The sequence below is a fragment of the Chionomys nivalis genome, chromosome 2, assembly GCF_950005125.1.
Source record: "Chionomys nivalis chromosome 2, mChiNiv1.1, whole genome shotgun sequence".
Classification (NCBI taxonomy): domain Eukaryota; kingdom Metazoa; phylum Chordata; class Mammalia; order Rodentia; family Cricetidae; genus Chionomys; species Chionomys nivalis.
Window position 1 is genome coordinate 118,415,199 of NC_080087.1, and position 20,414 is coordinate 118,435,612.

The following is a 20,414-nucleotide window of genomic DNA, read 5'->3' on the forward strand; positions in this document are numbered from 1 at the left end:
CAATGCCTCACCTACTGAATCTAGGACTTCAAGAAATGGCACACCTAGAAACAATCGAAAGGTCTTCCCACAGTGGCCCAGGCTTGTCTGGAGTCTTGGCCACACCACTGTAAGCAGGACATTTAGTTGGAGGATTTCCACAAACTATTCATGACCTCTGAGCCATCACAATTCGGTGAAATATAAAACATTAAGTTATAGGCTGTGGGAACAGAAGGCAGCAGGACTCAAAGCACCTCCAGATTGTAGTGAGTCCATGGGTGAGGATGGGGGAAGCTAAGATCAAGCCTCTTCTCTCAGTGTACAAAGAATTACTTTGATTGATATTAAATTGCATTGTAAACAAAAGAGACTAAAAAGCAAACACTTCTCTATGTTGGGGTGGACGTGGAGAAAATAATGAGTCCTTGAAGCAGAACAGAGGCAGCCGGCGAAGGCTCTGCAGTGGTCCTGCTGGTCACTGCAACTGCTCCATCTTTAGTTTAGGCGCCCGCAGGAGGTCTGCCTCTTCTCCTTCTTCCCCTTTATGTTGGCCTGGAAGTTTCACCAATTCTCCACTCAACCATCCCGCGTTTCCTCCAAGTTTTTCTGCTACTGCCTTTCTCCTTTGTTTTTTTCTTGAGCTTCGATCTCGTCTCCTCCTTCTCAGTTTCCTTTCGTGCATTTCTTTAGCATTTCTCTCTTTCCTTTTCATTTCTAGCTCAGCGAACAGTTTCGTGGTCTGTAGACTGCCTGCTGGAACAGCACGGGATCAGCTTTCTCTATATTGGTAGGATTTTCTTCCTTCTTTAGTTGGTTTTTTTTCTGCTCTTTAACAATGTGTTCCACATATTCTTTTCCTGCCTCAACGATATCCAGGGCCCTCTTCTTTTGTTCCTGATCCAGGAGCAACTCACAAGCTTTGTCCACAGCCTCCAAAGCCTTCTGGGCTCTCTCAGCATCATTTTCGTTTTTGCCGGGATGCACCGATATTTTTGCCAGGATGCAGCTACTGAAAGCTGCTTTTTATTTCTTCATCTGTCACTATAGGACCTATCTGAAAAATCACAAATGACTTCAGATTAAAGCAAGCGAAATCAAAATGAGTCAATCATTCAATCTGATTTTTGGGCTTTAAAACTGAGTCCGTCTTCTCTATTTGTTTTATCCCTTTGTGGCCAGAAGGTCATAAAGTCCTCCTCCATGCTGCCTCCACTGCTGTCCAAAGCCTTACTCTTTCCCGAAGCCACCGTTTCCCTGGCCAGCTACCATGTGACCTCAAGGCTGGTATTCTTAAAAATTGCTTCTCACATGGTGGCAATTTGTGGCCACAGTTAAAAACCTCTGGCATTATTGGTAATTCTGATATTCTCTGCATCTCTTTCCTCAGTTCTAAATTCCGCTGGTAGGGACCACAGTCATTACTTGTTAACTTTGCACCCCACATTTCCCAATTAATGCTTTTAAATAATTTTCTTTCTTCTTTTTTTTTTTTTCAGGGGCACAGGTTATTTCCACGTAGCCCTGACTGGCCTGGAGCTCTCTGTGTTGACTAGGATGGCTCAGACTCTCAGAGATCCACCTGCTTCTGCCTCCTGAGTTTTGGAATTAAAGGCATGCACCACTATGCCCAGGCACTCCTTAAAGTTAAAGTTTGACTACTTCAAAAATACAGTGAATAAGATTGTATAAAATCACCTGTACGTGCTGGGGCGACACCTCAGTAAAGTGCTTTCCTAGCACGCGTGAAAACTCTAGTTCAATCCCTCAGTTCAGCCTCACATTGAAAAAAGTCAAGTGTGAGCATGTGCTTGGTAGGGAAGCACTGAGGAGGTGGAGAGAGGTGGGCCCCTAGGGCTCACTAACCCATTTAGCATACTTGACAAACTTAAGCCAGTAGGAGACGCTATTCCAAGAAATACGTGGGTGGTACCTGAAGAATGAGAGTGGGGGTTGACTGCTGGCCTCCACATGTACTGGAACACATATACATGTATACATGTTCACTTGCACGCATGCATGTGCACACGCACGGGCACGCGCACACACACTAAATCTGCGACTCTGCCATCCAGCATTAAAGAAGGATTCTGAGTCTGTCTTCAGTATTACCAACTGAAACGAAACTCCAGATGAAGCTGAAATACACCTTTTTGGGCTCCTGTCTGGTTCTGGGGTTTTCTCGGTTCTGATGAAAGGACACAGCCATTTCCCAGCCTTCTCCACCACTTTCCTCTCCTAAGAACCCGGAGACCACACTTATTTATGATGACGAAAACAGCTCTGAACCAGAAGGACTCTCAGGTCCTCACAGGGAAGGATGCTGCCACTGTGAACCGGAGTCCTCCGGCTGGCGCAGGAGTGTAGACATCCCGTCCACATCTTGGGAGGAGAAAAAGTGGCTTAACAAGAAGTTGGAGGAGGTAAGTTTTCACGCTCACCAAATGACTTGGGAATCACAGACCACAGACATGCACGGAGGAATGCAAAAATCCAAGGGCTGGAGCTATGTGGAACTGTTATTTTTCTTGGCTAAGACCGATCATTTTCTTCTTTCTCCCCTAAATTGGGGTTTTAAAATGTTGTTGCTACCACTTATTTCTCTTGGCATGTCCAATGACTGAGTTTCTTTGTTCCCACTGCCTTTTCTGTGGACCCTCTTCAGCTCCCTCTCTTGAGTAAATAATCTAGCTTTTCTGTGGCTTGTGGGGCAGCTTAGCACTCCCTCCTCGGGTAATTTTCCCCTTAGGCTCTGGGGTTCTGCGGACCATGCTCTTAGCACACGTGCGCGCCTCCTTTCGTCTCTGACATGAAGAGTGTTTGGTTTTACTGTCGTGCAGTGGACAACTGTCTTTTCCATGTCTGTTCCTCCCTAAGCAGCTCAAGCTGGACTTCTGTTCTGATTTCACACTCTGTCCCTTTGGCAGCCAGCTCGGGGCTCAGCCAAATGTGCCAATTCCCTCCGCTGCCCCCGTTTCTGCTGAAGCATTAAGGCCCATGCTTTTGCTTTTGTTTTTAAGGACAAACAAGCAAACAAACAACCCAGAGTGACAATGGCCAAGGATCTCCGTGTCCTTTCTACTTTAATTTTTTTTTATCACTGTGGTCCATACTACACCAGATCAGCATGGCTACAAGTTATTTCTTTCGTCTCAGATTCTCTGTTCATTGCTTGCTGCATACTCCACAGCTGTCAAATCAATTGTTTTTTGAGGTGGGAAGGAAGAACACATCTGGAGAGATCCATCGTTCTACAAATACGCATGTCTTTTTTATAGGTTAAGACCAGGTACAACGAAACCTATGAAACCAGGGTCACCACTCCACTCACTTGAGAAAGTGTGACTAGGCATGAGACAGGGATGGCACAACTCTTCTGAGGAGTGGTCTGCTTTTTTGTTGTTGTTGTTGTTGTTCGAAGCCTTTCCAGTTTTAACATTAGAGTTTCGCTCTGTGTTCTGTAGTCTGGACGTCGCGACTGCGATTTGAATCTGAGGAAGCAAACCTGCTTTGTAGGAAAAAAGAAATCTCTTTTCCCGATGGTGGAGCAGTGCTCACTACCTAGGAGGGGAAGGAAGAACAGAGCTCCGCCCACCCAGGCAGCGTTTCCTCGTCAGCAAGGCAAGACAGCATTTAGCTAATGGGATAAGACGATGAGTGGAGTCCCCGGATCTTCCCATGTGTGCCTGCTTTACCACCGGCCCTGAAACATAAGCCAGGATGCTAAATTGGGTTTATGCTTAATGAGCCTGGTTGTATCATGTGTTTCAGCAGAGAGATGCGGTGGCTGGGATCGGGGATCATGGCCATATTGCTTTATGCTCTTCCATCTTACTTTAAAATTCCAACTTTCGGAATAGCTTACAAATGCCGTAAAGTCTTTAATGCTGTTTTCCTTTCAAAGAGTTCCATTGCATACTAATGAGCTGCTTAATGCTAACAGAAGCTGTGTCTCCACGCGAGCTGAAGGTTGCCATGTGCCAGACTCCTGTTTCACACGAGCTCTAAGTCTGCAGAATGCAAAGTTGCCACAAATATCCGAGTGCAGGATTGGGTCCCATATACAAGAATGTGAGTGAAGAATTTGGCTCATGCATATACTCTTGGAAAAAAATTTTCCCATAGTTTTTCTTTCCTCTAAGGTATTGAATGGGCCAATATGTGTCCTCATGTTTCAAACATTTCAGCCCCCTTGAAACATTTTGATTGCTTCTCGCACTGACTAGAATTGCACAATGCTGTGTTTCAAATGATATCTTTTTCACTGGCTGCATATAATTCCAGGATAAATTCTCTGCTTCATACACCATGCCTTTATGTACACAGCTTCTATTTTTACTCTGCCTCTTCTTTTGTTTTCCTTCTGCCATTTCGCCCAACATGTTTTGAATTTGCATAGTTGTTTATATTTGAGACAATCATACTTGAAACCAACAATACTTACTTTATTTAAAAAATATTTGTCTTGCTGCAATTCCCAAGTTTGGGACCTGGCACATCAAACTCAATAGAGAGAACACAAGCCTTGGGAAGACACAAGAAACCCCTGACGCAATCAGGAGAGGCAATGGGCTGTTTTCACTCCCTGGAAGAGGTCTTTCTATTTTATTATCTTCTACACTTGACAATAACAGAAATATAACTGTACTGTTTCATCAGTAAATGCTAAACACTCTTATGTATATGAGGACATTTGAAAAGGATGTTGGTACTATTGGCCTCTGATTATTTCATTTCATCGCATTTAATATAATTATCAGATAAGATGCCCAGGCTTCTGAGATGACAAACACGTATAAGTGTTCTAAAATACAATATAAGTAAATTAACAGAATGTTTTATTCTGAAAATCAGAAGATCTAGACTCAAGTCTACTCTGTAAGCGTCAAAGAAATCATATCCGACTGTAGAATTGAGATATTCAGGAAGCTTGGCTTCATCTTGCTGACAAAGTAGGATCAGACGCTAAGTTTCTCTGGCGCAACTTGGCTTTCTGGGGGGAATCCAGTTTCATGATTCTGCTTTCGGCTGAGATTCCCTGAAAGTGTCATTAATTTATGACATGAAGACAGAAAGCCTAGTAATTCATCTACTTCAATTAGCTTCTGCTTCTAGCTTATTCCTGCTTGTCCCAGCTGCTTAAAACCAGTTTTCATAACTTGGGAGTAGCACCCTTCTCTTGGCAGTTCTAACGTCTCAGTCGTCATTCCTTGAGAAAGTGTTAGGGAAGCCCAACTCTATCAGCACAGCTGTGTCCGTGGCAAGCTTTGGGCCTGGCATTTAATGCCAACAAGCAGGTTTTCTCTGTCCTGACTCAGCAGCTGGGTCCCTGGAACTGAGCGAGCCTCTGTTCTCTATCCTGTTCTGATAGGTTCATAATGAGAGTTTCACCCAGCTTTTCGCTTATGGGTTACCACGAAGCAGAAACAGAGATGTGGGTACACGAGCTAATTAGGGAAATAATCTCAGGAATACAGGAAGGAACTTGCAAAGGGAAACAGGGAAGGAGGGATGTTAATGATGGAGGTTAGTACAGTGGGAAAAGGATTCAGTGTCTGGAGGACCCTCTGGAAGGCTATGGAAAAAAAAGAATTAGGAGCTATAAAGGCAGAAATATTTCTTTACCTACCAACTATCTCTTATGGTTTGATGCTTGTCGCCAACTAGACACTAACTCTAGATTTTAATTTTTTTACATTTGTTCATCTATTTGTGTGTGTGTGTGTGTGTATACATGTCACACACACATGAGGGCATCAGAGAACAACTTGCAGAAGTTGGTCCTACCTCTTCTACAGTGTGGGTTCTGGCAATCCTACTCCGGTTGTCAGGATTAAGTAGCAGGTACCTTCACCTAGTGAGCCCCCTCACTAGTTCTAGGTGCCAACTCTAGATTATTCAGCCTCCTGTTTGCCCTTGCCTATGGTTAGATTGAAACTCCGAGACAGCCTGGTCAGTGGTGGCACACGCCTTTACTCTCAGCACTAGGGAGGTAAAGGCAGGCAGCTCTCTATGAGTTCAAACCAACCTGGTCTGCAGAGTGAGTTCTAGAACAGCCAGAGCTACACAGAGAAACCCTGCCTTGAAAAATTAAAACACCACCACCAACCAAACCAAACAACAAAAATAAATAACAACAACAACAACAAAAAAAACCAAACAAAAACCACCCACAAACAAAAACAACAGCAAATCTCCAAGACTGAAAAACAAACCAGTGTTAACAGTAAAAACTCCAGGCATGTTCAGGAAGTGTACACGGTGGCACATGGTGGACCATATCTGGTGGAACAAGTGGTTTCATCACACCACTTTTAGACAAAAATATTGCTATTTTATTTTTAAAAAAAGTGTCTGTGGGCATATACAGATGACTACCTGAGTTTTGTGGCGGCCAGAAGAGATGTTGAATCTCTGGCACTGGAGAAACAGGGGGCATGAGCTTCTGTACACGGGAGTGGGAAACTATCCCGGGGTTCTCTGCAGGAGCCCCATGAGCTTCCAGTCACTGAGCCGCCTTCCTAGCCCCCACCACACAGATTTTTTTTAAACAGTCCAATTTAAAAGGCCCGATTAGAAGCACCTGTTGCTTAGTGTTAGAAAATATTTTTGATGGAGAATTTGTGCCCAGGAGGGTCTATCTTTCTGGATTTCTCTTGTCCACTAGAGGTTATATTCAAGCTTCCTGCGAGAGTATTAAGTAGCCTTTTCCATCAGGACTGAGAGCTAAGTAGTGTAGGAAACAGACACCGAAGGGAAAACCAGAGCCTGGAGTAGAGATCATGAAACGTGCAGTTTAGCAGTCACTGACCGAAGCCCAAGCTTTCTGAGTAGCTTTGTAATTTAGCACTGAGAATATCTTACGTCTTGTAAAACTTGCATTTTATGTATTGTGCATATCTTGAGTGGCCCCACTACGGATGACAGGACATGACTACTATGCTGTGAGCCTTGTACCCCTTGTTACGGGTGTGTTTGTCAGCTGGGTGAAAGGCGATGCTTTTGCCTGTATCTTGAGCACAAAGAGTTCGCCAACTGGACTTGACGTTCAACCGAGCTAGACCCTTGCAAGCGGAGTAGCGCCAAAGGCTTTATGGACTGTTTCTAATTCCGAGCTGGGGAAGTCTGGGTAATCTAAATGAAACTCACATATGCATTGTTTATTTGTAGATATGGTTATGTAGGAGATTTGTAATGAGTTGTATATGCTTAATTTGAATGCTTGGTAAATTTTGGTTATACGCTTATGCATATGGTATGTGCATTAAACCATCCTCAGAGTTGCCTTTGGTTTTAAAGTCTCGGTTTAAGATCCTGCTACACATCTGGCTGTCCCTTTGTTCCCAGGCAGTGACTCATTCTGATCAGATCTTCTTACACCTCTAACCTTTCCAGGAGAGAGAAGAGAGATTCCGGAATTAAGATCCCGACATTGATGTTTCTATATAGGAAGAAAAAGTTATCCACTAAGTCACAGAATCTTAGCATTCCGTGTTGAAAACAAACTTGTAAAGAAAATTAAATGAACTTGTAAGGAAATTAGAAAATAGCAGCTTATGGAGAAACTGTGGTTTACTGAAGGCCCTGGGGATAATGACTGACTTTTAACTTGGAGAGTATCTTGGTGATGTACTTGCACTGTTGATAACGGACTGTCGTGATTTTGATTAATGTCAGTGTCTGGCATCATGTAAAGCTAAGACCCTTTCAGGGATTCCTTTCAACACAGTGGAAGCTACTGCGGCCATAAATTTCTTCAGCTGCAGCAGCCGCTGCGCAAAACAGTAGTAAAAATTCTCGCTTTATCCTCTCCTTCTCTGAAGAGCTTAGTACATTAGGAACTTTTCAACTGCCCTTTAAACGTTGAAGGGAGGCCCGGTGGCAGCATCTTTCTCCAGAAATCAGCCAAGAGAAGAGGCATGGCAGATGCTGGAAGAAAGCTAAGAGTCGGGCTGCTAACTTAGGAGAAAGGTATTTATACGAAGCTTTCTATCCCAGCCAGATGAAGCTGCGCAAGAAAGATCGGGTTGGCAAAAGGAAATATGAGGCTAGAAGTCACAGTAAACACTCTTCTTTGTTTTCTCCCCGAAGAGTGCCAACACATATTTAATTCTCAACAGACACATTATACCTAGAGCTAAACAAGGTACAGATTTATCTCTCTGGGAATAAGTATGCATCGACTCTGCTACAGTTCGGAAAGGGATTGAATCATTTATCCCATGGTCAGTAACAAACAAAAACACACAAAGAGAAAATTGTTCCTTTCATACACCATAGATCCTCTGACTGTCTGCTTTTGTTTAATAACTACCAATGTTTATAACTATCAATATTTTCTGACTTCTTGTCAAAAAAAATCCCCAAACCCACTTCACTGTACTTAGAAATATCCAAACAAAGGCAACACGCTTCTTTGATGCAATGGTGATGGGCTTTAGGATTGGACCCTTTGAGGGGTTAGAACCATTGTGTTTTCCTTTGTTACATTCTAAAGGCTGAATGAAGCATTTAAAATACAACAAGCTAATAAAAAACACCACGTTCTCTAAAGTAAACAGGGCAAACAGAGGACCGGCCATGAAGGTACAAAAAGATGCTGATTGCCATATTACAAAATAGAGGGATAAAATAAATGCATATCTATAATGGATGATTTAATCTAATGCATCATTAAGACCCTTGGAATAGTCAGGAGTTAAAGGCACCTGCCACCAGGAAACTGAAGTCTGAAAAAAATGTCATTTGCCCTTGATTGCAATTGGAGATAATTGAGTTGCAATTACTGAACAAAATTTGTTGAGTGACAGTCTAATAAACTCTGCTGGATGAATATCACATTATTACAAATATAGCTTCTGATTTTCCTGCATGAAGCAGTTTAATGACAAAAATTAAGTGGCTAGCAAGATGACTCAGTAGGTAAAGCCAGTTGCTGCCAAGACTGTTAACCTGAGTTCAATCCCTGGGTTGTTTTCTCCTTCTTACAATGGAAAAGGAAAGAACTGATTTTGGCAAGGTTGCTGCCCAAAAATGGATCAATGGATAAAGAATGGATGAAAAGAATAACAAAAAGTTCTGGTGTATTCCACTAGGGTGACTATAGACAATGAAGTGTGATAGACACTCCCAAAAGGTGAAGTAAGGATGTATGAATGCTTTCACCATAAAGCAGTGGTTCTCATCCTTCCTGTTACTGCTACCTTTTAATACAGTTCCTCATGCTGTGGTAACTCCAACCATAAATTATTTTCATTGTCACTTCATCACTGTAATTTTGCTACTGTTATGAATTGTAATGTAAATATCTTATATGCAGGATATCTGATATGCGACCCCTAAGGGGTCATGACCACAGGTTCAGAACCAGTGCCATAAAGAGCTATTCAGGATTGAGAGAACAGGTCTGTGTAACCTGCCTTAACAACAATATTATATGTGCATTTATTGAAATACCATGTATTGTCCCATAAGAGTATACTAATTGTCACATATCAGTTAAAATTTTAATTTCCTTTTTAAAAAGGGGCCAAAAACAGTCTCCATTCTGCACTTCTGATTCAAGGATTTCATGAAGCAATGCTTCCTGATATTTCTTTTAGGATTTATGTTAAGAGTGACTTTTAGGTATGTGAACCTAAGTAATATTTACATTAAATACTTCTCCCTTTGATGGAGGTTAGTCATGGGGTGTGTTAAGGTCATCTAATGTAAATATGTTTGACTTTCCTTGTGTAACTTGAACTTGAATAAGTATTTCCACTGTAAAAGACTAAGAGTTGGTAAAGAATTTTGTTATTGCTCTTTTTGAGACACTTAGAATTCATGGGGTGGGATGAAGGGTTTCATAGATGAAGGTATTTTTTTTCTCCCAGAAGTTAAGAGATTTGTCCAAAGTAATATATCTGTTGATGGAAGTTCAAGTTTGCCATTCTGTTTCCTCTTTCATGCAGAGAACCGAGTCGTTCCCTCTAAGTGATTTACTGTGTAAGAAAGCATTTTTTTCTTTTCTTTCTTTCTTTTCTCTTCTTTGGCTAATCACAGTAATTAACACAGCATGTTTAAAGAGACTGACTTGACTGTGTTTTCCAGAATACAGGGGAAATGATTGCTGTAAGACTTCTATTTCCATTTGTAAACTTTCAAAATCATTCCCTTGCTTGTTTCTCGGGACACCTGGATGAGAATGGCGCAGCGAGACGCCGGAAGCCTAAGGAGACTAAAACTCTTCATCTTCTCTTCTTTGGACATGTTCTTTCCACAGTTGATATAATGAGAATAATCATACACAAAATGGGAAAAGTGACTAGTTTTTTGGAAAGCTTCAATGCCCCTGGAGAAAAAAAGAAAAAGAGGTCAGAAAAGATTCCTACACTGTAAATAATTACTCCTTAAAAGCTACAGGATATTTTTAAAATGGTTAAAATTCTGTTTTAAAAGATACTCTAGAAATAATTTCCCTGTTTTAATCATTTTACTTCACAATTTCTCATTTTGGGGATTTCTTTTCCTTACCTTTATTTTCCTCAGGAGCATACTTTTATTAGTGTAGGCCTCCGGGTGGCAGGACTTATTCTTAGGAAGGAGGGGGGGACCTTTATGGACATGCTCTAGTGACCTGAGTACCACCCACTGCATCTTAAAATTTCTCAATAGTAACATGCAGGATTCCAAGGCTTTAACATGTGGGCCCATGGGCCTCTGGAAGACAGCCCAAACCCCCTCCACAGCATGATCATGAACTATTTATGGGGCCCACAGTATTCTGTGAGTCAGGAAGGCGCAGAGGGTACAGTAGGATTGCATTGCTTTGTCTAAATGTCTGACATGTCAGCTGGGAAGACTGGAGATTTAGTGATGACCGAAGCCTGGGAAGAATTGAAGGTTCCTTGACTTAATGGATGACAATTGATGCTAGGGACTTCTTGAATAGGTTTCACACCTGTATCAGTTCCACGCAGCTGCTTGGGCTTCCTTACAGGATGGTGGGTGGTTCCCATGATCAGGACTCTTGAAACAGCCAGGAAAAGCCTGCATTGCCTTTTATAACCTCGTGTAAGACATCACACAATTCCACTTCTGCCATTTCACAGATTCAAGGAGAGGGCATGGAGCCCCACCTTCACAGGAGGCGTGTCAAAGAAGAGTATGTGGAAGAGAGACATTTTTGAAGTCATTCTTGCAAAATATAATCAGCCATGGTTTCCCTCACAGCCTGACCCTGAATTCATGGGAGAAAGGAAGGTTGGCAGGAGCTCCAGGCAGCCCTGGTGCTTATTTCTTGGCTTCTCAGAAAGCGAAATGCGCCCCCTCCTAGCACATTGTCAACCCCAAGGAAAGAACTGTGGATGGCCAGCCTGGATCATGTTTACCCAATTGCAGATGCGGACAAAGCTATGTTAGGCCATGGATAGTTGGTTCCAGAATGGAAACCCATCTCTTTGATACCAAAAGAAGAAAGGGAATCCTAGCAGAGAGAAACAGCCCTTGTTCACTCCAGGTGGCTTCTTTGATCACTAAATGATATACAGTCTCTCCCCTTTTATCTAAACAAACCCATGGTCCACCAGGATGCCTATATTGTCTCTGGGATAATGCCTATGTTTCTCCACCATCTTATTTGCCCCACTAGCATATATGTCTTGTCCATTCAAGCCCATATCTTATTTGACACTATCATTCCAGATGAGTGTTCTTCATATGTGATCTCTGGACCAGTGGCGTTAGCATCCCACACATACTTGGTAGACTTGTAACTTCTTAGACTTCCTTTTCAGCCCTACTGTATCAGAAATGGTAGGGGTGGGACCTAGTATGCCGTCTTTGAACAAACCTGCTGGTGGTTCTGCGGCAGGTTAAAAACAGAATGAGGTTGTTTCAGATGCTTCCAAGTGTTGATAGGGTGTGGAGTGTACGTAAAGCATCTATCGTTGTAGTAGTTTGTTTTCTTGTTGTGACCAAAAACCTGACGATTTAAGGGAAAAGGGTTTGTTTTGGGTCATGAGTGGAGGGTACAGTCCATTGTGGCAGGGAAGGTACAGCAGCAAGAGTGTGAGTCTGCTTGCTCCTAGCTCTGGAGATGAGAGGGTGAAAGAGATGAGCCCTGGGCTTGTCAGGCTTTCCTGTGTCTCCTATTTAATTCGGTGTCTTTCCTACCCTGAACCCGCCTAAGGTTCTATCCAGGTTTAGGGTGGGTCTTACCTCTTCAGGTAAGAATCCTTGGAAACGCCTTAAGAGACACACTTGGTGGCCTGTCTCCCCAATCCAGTCACACTGACAATGGAAATCAACATTCTCGGCTCCCCCAGGATGTTCAGTGAGTGTTATGGATTGCATCTACGCCAGTCACACTTTGCTAGGGAGGAGAAGGGGCAGAGTCTCTCAGGAGAGGGCACTGAGGAAGGGCACAAGGAGGACCTGCTGAGGTTTGCCATTTGAGCAGTGACTGTGCAGTCAGAGCCCCCAGGAACCATCAGGATGCTGAGGATTATGGAAAGAATTGCCGCTTCTCCTTGAATTTGCATTTTCTTTTCATCATGGTGACATGAATGCAAGATGACAAAAGGACAACTTAGTCCAAATTGCCCAAGATGGTCCCAGCCTCTGCGCCCGCCCCGTGTAGAGACACATGGGTACAAAAGCCCATATGGGCGCATTATCTCCTCAGCTACACATGTACAAGTCCTAATGACTTCAATGGGAGTTGCCCGTAATAACCAAGGGGAGGGATTTGCCCCATGCGATTTGAATTGAACTGAAGCCCAATTTGTAATACTTTCGTTGGAAACCAACAGTGATTATAAGACTCAGGGTGTGATTAAAGCTTCACCTTCGAAGTCTGCTGCCCAGAAACAAAAACGTCTCAAAAATCATTATGTATTTTTTTTCAAGTCTTAGTAAAGAATGAATTGTTAAAACTTCCAGCCTAAGAAAAGAATTAAAGTATTGGGGGAAATTGGATATTCAGGGTGGCTGGTTTTCATTACTCTGCCGCTAATGAAAAAAGTGAGACTTCAAATAGCATTCTGCTTTTATTGTTTCTGTTTCCCTAGAAGGACCTTCATCACATTTTCTGAAATCATATCTACAACCTTCTCCTGAAGCCAAACTAATTCTAGGAAATAGCATTTCATGAATTCTTAATTCTTTGGTTTTCTATCAATTACTACTTTAAACTCTCTATTACCATTTTCAATTGTAGAATGAACTCAACACTAAGGCCTCCTAAAACAGCCATTTATTTTTTGAATGACCCTGGTGGGGGGTCGAGACTCATAAAAGGCTCATGGGACAGCTTGCCACTGTTAGATAGGCTTAGCTGGGGCAGCAGGGGCCTCGTCCCTCACTCCGATGCCGTTTTGTCTCTTTCCGTGGTTTCTGTGTGCTTGAAGTTTCACACTGCCTGGAAGCCTCCGAATAGCCACCCTGCTTCCCCAACTGTCTTCTGAAGGACAGGAAGAGGACACTGCCAGGCTAGTTAACTCTTCACTTATTATGGGGACCAGGTCACCACTCCTGTGATGTCTACTGACTAAGCCGTTACAGAGCCTACATGAATTCCAGGGAGGGAGCAAGATTCTGCTCATGATGTTAGTTGGTGAGGTTCTGCATGCGGATGCATGGGAGATGAGAGGCAAAGATGCACCTGTCTTTAGAAAACACCGTCTGCTATGCCTGAACATGTCTGACATGTCCTTGTTCCCAAAGCCCTTACAAACTTAGATTAGACTGTGTGGCATATGACCAAATTAAACCTGTGTGGCATGTGACCGTATAAGTAGGATTTATAATAATGAAAGTTGACTCTCCAGTTACCCAATGTTCAGCTAAGGGGTCTTCTGAGGTTACCAAGAATATACAGCTGAGTTTCACTTTGGGGGTTTCTCTAAAAGAGATGGATGCATAGACGTGGATCAGATCCTAGTGACCCCTCCCAGAAAATAAACTTAAAGAAATCAGAGAAGCAGTCCAAGGCTGTAGATGTGGTCCCAGGAGACAGATATGAAGCAAGGCAAGGAAGACAGGAAAGGGGGAGTCAGAGTGGGATTCCTGGGACCCACTGAGGCTCAGTCACATTGGGCACTGATCTGCTTGCAGATGCATCAGAAATGTGCTGCCCAGCAGAAGGGTGCCCAGTGGGTTCACTCGTAACCAGCATCCCCTGTTGACTAATGGTTGTCTCTGGCTATACAGCCAACTTCTGGTCCAGTGGAGCATGTTCTTATGTTGTCAGAGAAATCACCAAACAGAAACCAAGATGATGGTATTAAAGCTTAGAAGTTGCCCATCTGGAAACTGCCGGTCATGCCTGTGGCTACATTCCAATAATTTAATGTGAAGTTGTAAGGCATCTTCAAACACCGACTACCTGATCCTGGTTGATGGCACAATTGGAAGGTGAACTTTTAAAGTGCCATCATTATCATGACTAGCATTTATAGAACAACGTCCCTATCCCAAATATCTATGCGTTTCTGGTGATATCATCCAGAAACATCAAATATCAAATGCACTTTGCCATTTGACTTTCCTAAGCACATCGCTCAAGCTATGCCTTTTCACCCGGTCTTCTGCAGGCAGTTTCTCCTCTGCTGTTCTCTCTCTCTCTCTCTCTCTCTCTCTCTCTCTCTCTCTCTCTCTCTCTCTCTCTCTCTCTCTCTCTCTTGCCATGTTTGCCTTCTTCGGAGCAGGCACAGTGTTTCTGCAAAAACCCAACCCCAACCATATCTCTCCATTCCATTAGTTTTTGTTGTTGTTGTTGCATTCAGAACGAAGTCCTTAAGTTACACGAGTGTCTGCAAAGCCCAACGTGGTAGACTCCCTCCTCAGTATTCAGGCCAAGTCAGGCAAGCTTTAATTGCAATGGGATGGTTTCTCTAGTCCCTGAACTTGATCCAGCTGTAAGGCCTTTGCACTAGCTCTTCTCTCACTGTGGAATATTTTCCTTCTTGATCTTGGTATCCATGGTTCTTTCTTACCATCACCATTCCAGCTGAAGTGTTAATTCACTGGAGGGAGACTTAAAGTACAAATTAGGAACACAATGACTTCTGAGACTGAGCACTCCAAGTCTTCAGTAACCATCCCTCCCATCCTTTTTTTTTTTAAAATCATCTTAACAACAACAGTGAGTTCAGATGTTTGTATGCTGTTCAGTATGTATCTCTATATAGAGAAATTTAGAGACACACGCTCCACTAAAATATACATACATATACCCTCTAAATGAATATAAAGTAATGCTATGATTTTTTATATTTTCATTTAAACCCCAATTTTATTTTCATACTAGCTACCTATGGAATGCTTTTAAGCAGGTAAGCACCACTACAGTGTGTGTTCATGTGTGTTGTGTGTACACAGCCAAGTGTGTAGAAAGGATGACTCAATTCTAAAATGCAATGCATAAACCCTTCATGGGCATAACCTATCCTATTTTTTGGTTCCATCCTCACACACAGGCATCTCTGAAATTTTCTTTTCTTCTAAAAGTCTCTGAAATCTTTTATTTTTATGGCTGAATAATTAAATATAGTTCACATGTAATCAGTAAATTTGCTATTCATGCATTGTGAGTGGACAGTTCAACAAGTTTTGATGTGTGCCATCCCCTTAGCCAATGCTATTTCCTCAGTGTGTGCCATCCCCTTAGCCAATGCTATCTCCTTTCTTTTGCCCCATTCAGTGTTCCCGCTCTTGCTTCTCTTGGGTTCCACTTGTGTGTCCATCCCAGATAACTGTAGAGCTATTTTCCATCTCTATAATTCTGCCTTTCTGAGTCATTACAAACATTGTAATGATTTAGCTTTGATTATGTTAGTGTCTGGTTTCTTTCGCTTAGCAGGATGTTTTCAGACTCACCCATGCTGTTGTATGGATCTGTCATTTATTACTTTTTATTGTGTTTTTTTTTTATGTTTACCCCCTTTTCCCACTCACCAGTTGGTAGACCTTTGTATTCTCTAAGATGTTAGCATTGTTAGATAATGCTGCTATGAAAATCTATGCCCAACTTTTTTGGAGGGAGTGTATTTCCATTTTCTATAAGTAAATATCAGGTAGTGGAGTTGCTGGTTCATCCCATTACCCTGTTTAACTTTATGAAGACTTCTGTTTTCGTTTGTCATCAGCCATGTGTAAATGTTCCTGTTTTCCCCATTTCACCTACACTTTGATCAGGACTGATCCAGTGGATTTTCACTCAGGTTTAAGCTTGCACTTCTTCAAGACTGATGATATTCTATACCTTTTCTCAGGCATTATTGCTTTCTTTTTTTAATTTATTTTTTTATTCTTTTGGTTTTTTTGAGACAAGGTTTCTCTGTGTAGCCCTGGCTGTCCTGGAACTCTCTGTGGTCCAGGCTGGCCTTAAACTCACAGAGATCTGCCTGCCTCTGCCTAGGATTAAAGTTGTGCATCACCACTGCCTAACTTGATCACACTGTTTTTAAAATCATTTATTCATTTGCACATATACTTTGTCATACGGATAGAGGTCAAAGGACAATTTTCAGAAATTTGATTTCTTCTTCTACCATGGAATCTGGGGATTCAACTCAGATCTGCAGGCTCGGCAGAGAGTATCTTTGCCTTTTCACCAATTTGCCTGTCATATTATTTTTTTTTAAATCTCTTTTTTTGTGACTTTCTTTTTACAGCCTCAGAATTTTCCTGTATACGATGATGTCATGGTCAGACAATGCCAACAGGTTAATTGACCTCAGAGATACTTTCTAGTATTTCCTAAACAGTTATTCCATGGAGAAATGTTTCAGGAGATATGAAATTTTTTTTTTTTTTTGTTAAAGAAATTTTTGAATTACTCTCTAGGACCTTCATGGTGGAGAGTCCTAATGTATGACCATACACTAAAGGTTCTGAGAAGTTCTGTAGTTACAACCTGCTGTAGCTTCTTACCCCAAATCTACTAAATCTCTCTTAATACTTAGCTCACACTAGTGGCATCAATGTATTTACAAGGCTAATGCTTTCCATGGATCTACTTAATGGGTAAATAATGGAGAAGCAGGCCCAGGGAGATCAATGATTTTCTTACGATGGTGAGCAGAGAAAGTTGCCTTCTCCTATGTTGATCTTCACTATTCTATGATCCAGCATGTTGCCTATATCTTCCATCTAAACACAAAAGAAAGCGGAGAAGGCTTCAGCATCCATGGCCTATTCCAGCCATCTGACTGCTATCCAAATACCTCCTTTCTTTCAGATCCAGCTGGTGGCACACTCATTCTACCAACGTGCTTCTTTGCCATTACTATTGTGCTAGCAAAGACTAACCCATAACTCAGTTAAAAAACTGGATATTTATATTGGTTACTTTCCTCATTGCTGCTTCCACAGCACACGATGCACCTTAAGGAAGGGGAGATCTCCCTTGGCTTATGGCTTGAGCATGGAAGCAGGAATGTGAGGCTGTTGGCCACACTGCATCCGTAGTTAGGAAGCAGGAGGCATGAGCTGGCACTCAACTTTCTCTCTTCTTCCTTTTGAACCTAAAGAAGAGGAGGATTGAGAGGGTCAGCAAATACATAGATAGACAGGTGATGAAATGTCAGGCTGACTTAAAATGCTTTGAAGAGAAGGGGAAAACAAGAAACTAACTTTTTATCAGAACTTTGGATGTAAGGAGTCAGGTAGTTTGGGAGGAAGGTTCAGAGCACCTGAAGGATGAATGTGAAACATCAGGGTGAAGTGGCTTCATTTGCCCAAGGGGCGTTGACTAGGGTGGGGCAGGGGCAGGGGCGGGAGTGAGGGCAGGTGCCTGGAGGTAAAGCGAGGTGTATATTAATTTTCTCATTGATGTGGCCAAGTTCCTGATAAGACACCACTTAAGGGAAGAGGGACTTATTTTGGATTGCCGTTAAAAGGGACTAAGTTCATTATGGAGCAGAAGGCATGGTGGTTGGAACTTATGGTTGCTCCCATTTGCTTCTGCAGTCAGGAAACAGGAAGTGGACCCCAGCTGTAAGAACCAAAGGGCTACCTCCAGTAATCTGCTTCCTACCACAAACCTCCACCTTCTAAATGTTCCATAACATTCTAGAACAGGTGGGGACCAAATGTATGAACACATGAGCCTGAGGGTGGGGAATCTCACATTCAAATAACAATGGAAGGTAAAGGGTACCATCCAGCTGGGAAGCATTGTTTAAAAACATGAAAACATTGGGGCTAGAGAGTTAGCTCAGCAGGGAAGAGTACTTGTAATTCTTGCAGAAGATTGAGTTTTGGTCACAGGACCCATGACAAGTTACAATACTCTGTAACTTCAACTCCAGTGAATCATGCACACTCATTTTCTTTTGACCTCCACAGTCACCTGTACACGTATGTGCAAACACATGTGGGTACAAGCATGCGCGAACACACACATATACACACACACGGAGGGAGAGAGAGAGAGAGAGAGAGAGAATAAATCTCTTGAAAATCATGAAAACAAATTTTAAGATTTATTAAAAAATCATGAAAATAAAACTCTATAATTAAGTTTCAATTGCCATTTTTATACATTCATTTTTATGGAAATGATTAATAATGGGCCACAAAAATAGGGGGCCAGAAAGGGAATTTTTAGATCTTGTTGGGAATCATCTACACAGTAAGAAGCCTGGCGGTAAAGAAACACTTTGACTCTGTAGCTTTCTTTAACATATTTTGCCATTAAGGTGCCTAGTTTCTTAAAGAATAGTAAACAGCACAGCGACAGATTCCAACCTTGGGGCAGGTGATTCCCTAGATTAACCAAGTCTTCAGATTTGCTCAGTGTCTACTTTCCTGGGCAGTATCTTGTCTCAATCACAAAAAAGTGTTCAAGACTGTGCACTTGATATATGCACTAGGTACACAAAACCAAGGAGCTATATTATAAACTTGAAATTTTATCTTTTATTTTTATTTGTTTGTAAAATGAGCCAATCAACGCCTTTTCACCTTGAAGTACTGACCCAGATTGTAACATCCCAGCTTTAGGGACCGAAATGAATAGAGACTAGAACTGTTCAGTCATTTCGCAAGAAGTGTACACTTGTCTTGGATCCAACCCCACTGTTTGTACAACTCCTCAGAGATTCAGTCTGATTTACGACCCATCTGAAAAGTAATAGTCAATCGTCATGATATTGTTAAATGCTAAATAAATCCTATTGTGGGTATCACATGAGAAATGTCCTGCCAGTGAGCGGTATATTTCAGGTCAGACACAAACGGGAATTCACATGAAATTTTATGTGCTTCAGAATAGAATAATCCCTGATTCATGCAGGGAGATCCTAGATGTTAATGTATGCATATTTATGGAATGCGGGACTGAGACTTGGCACACTGCCTCTGCAGTTTTGCTTCTGTAAAGCTCAATAAGGCACACCTGCTGCAGCCTCCACAAGCCCTCTGCAAACCCAAGGCATGCAAAGTCGCAGGGCTGCCTTTCCAACATGTTTTGCAGAAGCTGGTCCTATCACCTTGGACACACACCAGAGAAAACAAAAGAGGCACAAAGCCACATGAGGGAAAGAAGAGAAAGGAGAAGTGGGCTCCCAACCTCAATACCCAGATTCCCTTCACAGCTGCTTTTTCAAAGGGAGAATGGCCGCCATCACTGTGTGGTCTTTGCCTTAGAGACTGTGGACGCTTTTCCAGCCACACTGGTAAACACCATGTTCCCGCATTCCTCTAGTAGAGGCTGGTTCCTCACTCTGTCCATGTGGGCGCTCTCTGCAGACCGTAGGGGTCTAAGGCACAATCAGGAGGCTAGAAGCCACATCTTATCTAATATTTCAGTTGCCTTCTCTGTAGCTTTTAAGCTCTGAGAGCTTTGTGAGCTTTCATTTCAATGCACAAATTATTTTAAAGTAATTAATTGTTCAGTTAAATGGCTTAAAGGCCAAATTAAAAAAGAATTAAGAGCTTAGTTTTGGCAAATATCCCATATCTCTATAATTCAATATTGTATCTTTTTGAGTCACAGCCCCAAAGCTTCAAATTATTATTTCACTATTCTCTTTTGTTCTTTTTAAGACTAATTAAACTTTAGGAGCATAGTACATGCTGGTCTCCTTCTGCTCTTGGACAGCCTGTTCCCCAGGCTCTCAGTGGACATGGGCTGGTTTCTTTTTCCCATATTTTTCAAATTGGGGCCACATGACTTTCTGAGTGAGCAGTACCTCATAGAGGAAAATAGGATTTGAATCCATGAGAGTAAATTGATGTTAAGATCGATCTGTTCTAGGGAAACTGGAATCTGCTTCCCTTGGTGCCCCCTCTTCCACGAGGCCATGTTGTTCTAATTAGTTACCAGAGGGAAGACCCTGTGTCTGGCATGCTGACCTCCTGCCCTTAATCATGTTACTTTCCAACGTGCTCACTGTACATCTGTGTGTGTGTTTGATGGAGGACGGTCATTGGTTAAATAATAAAGA

At 42.3% G+C, this 20,414-nt stretch overlaps 1 pseudogene; it reads right to left on the reverse strand.

Moving 5' to 3' along the window:
- Positions 1 to 457: 457 nt before the first annotated feature.
- On the reverse strand, positions 458 to 19,699 carry LOC130869300 (dnaJ homolog subfamily C member 8-like; annotated as a pseudogene).
- Positions 19,700 to 20,414: the final 715 nt, after the last annotated feature.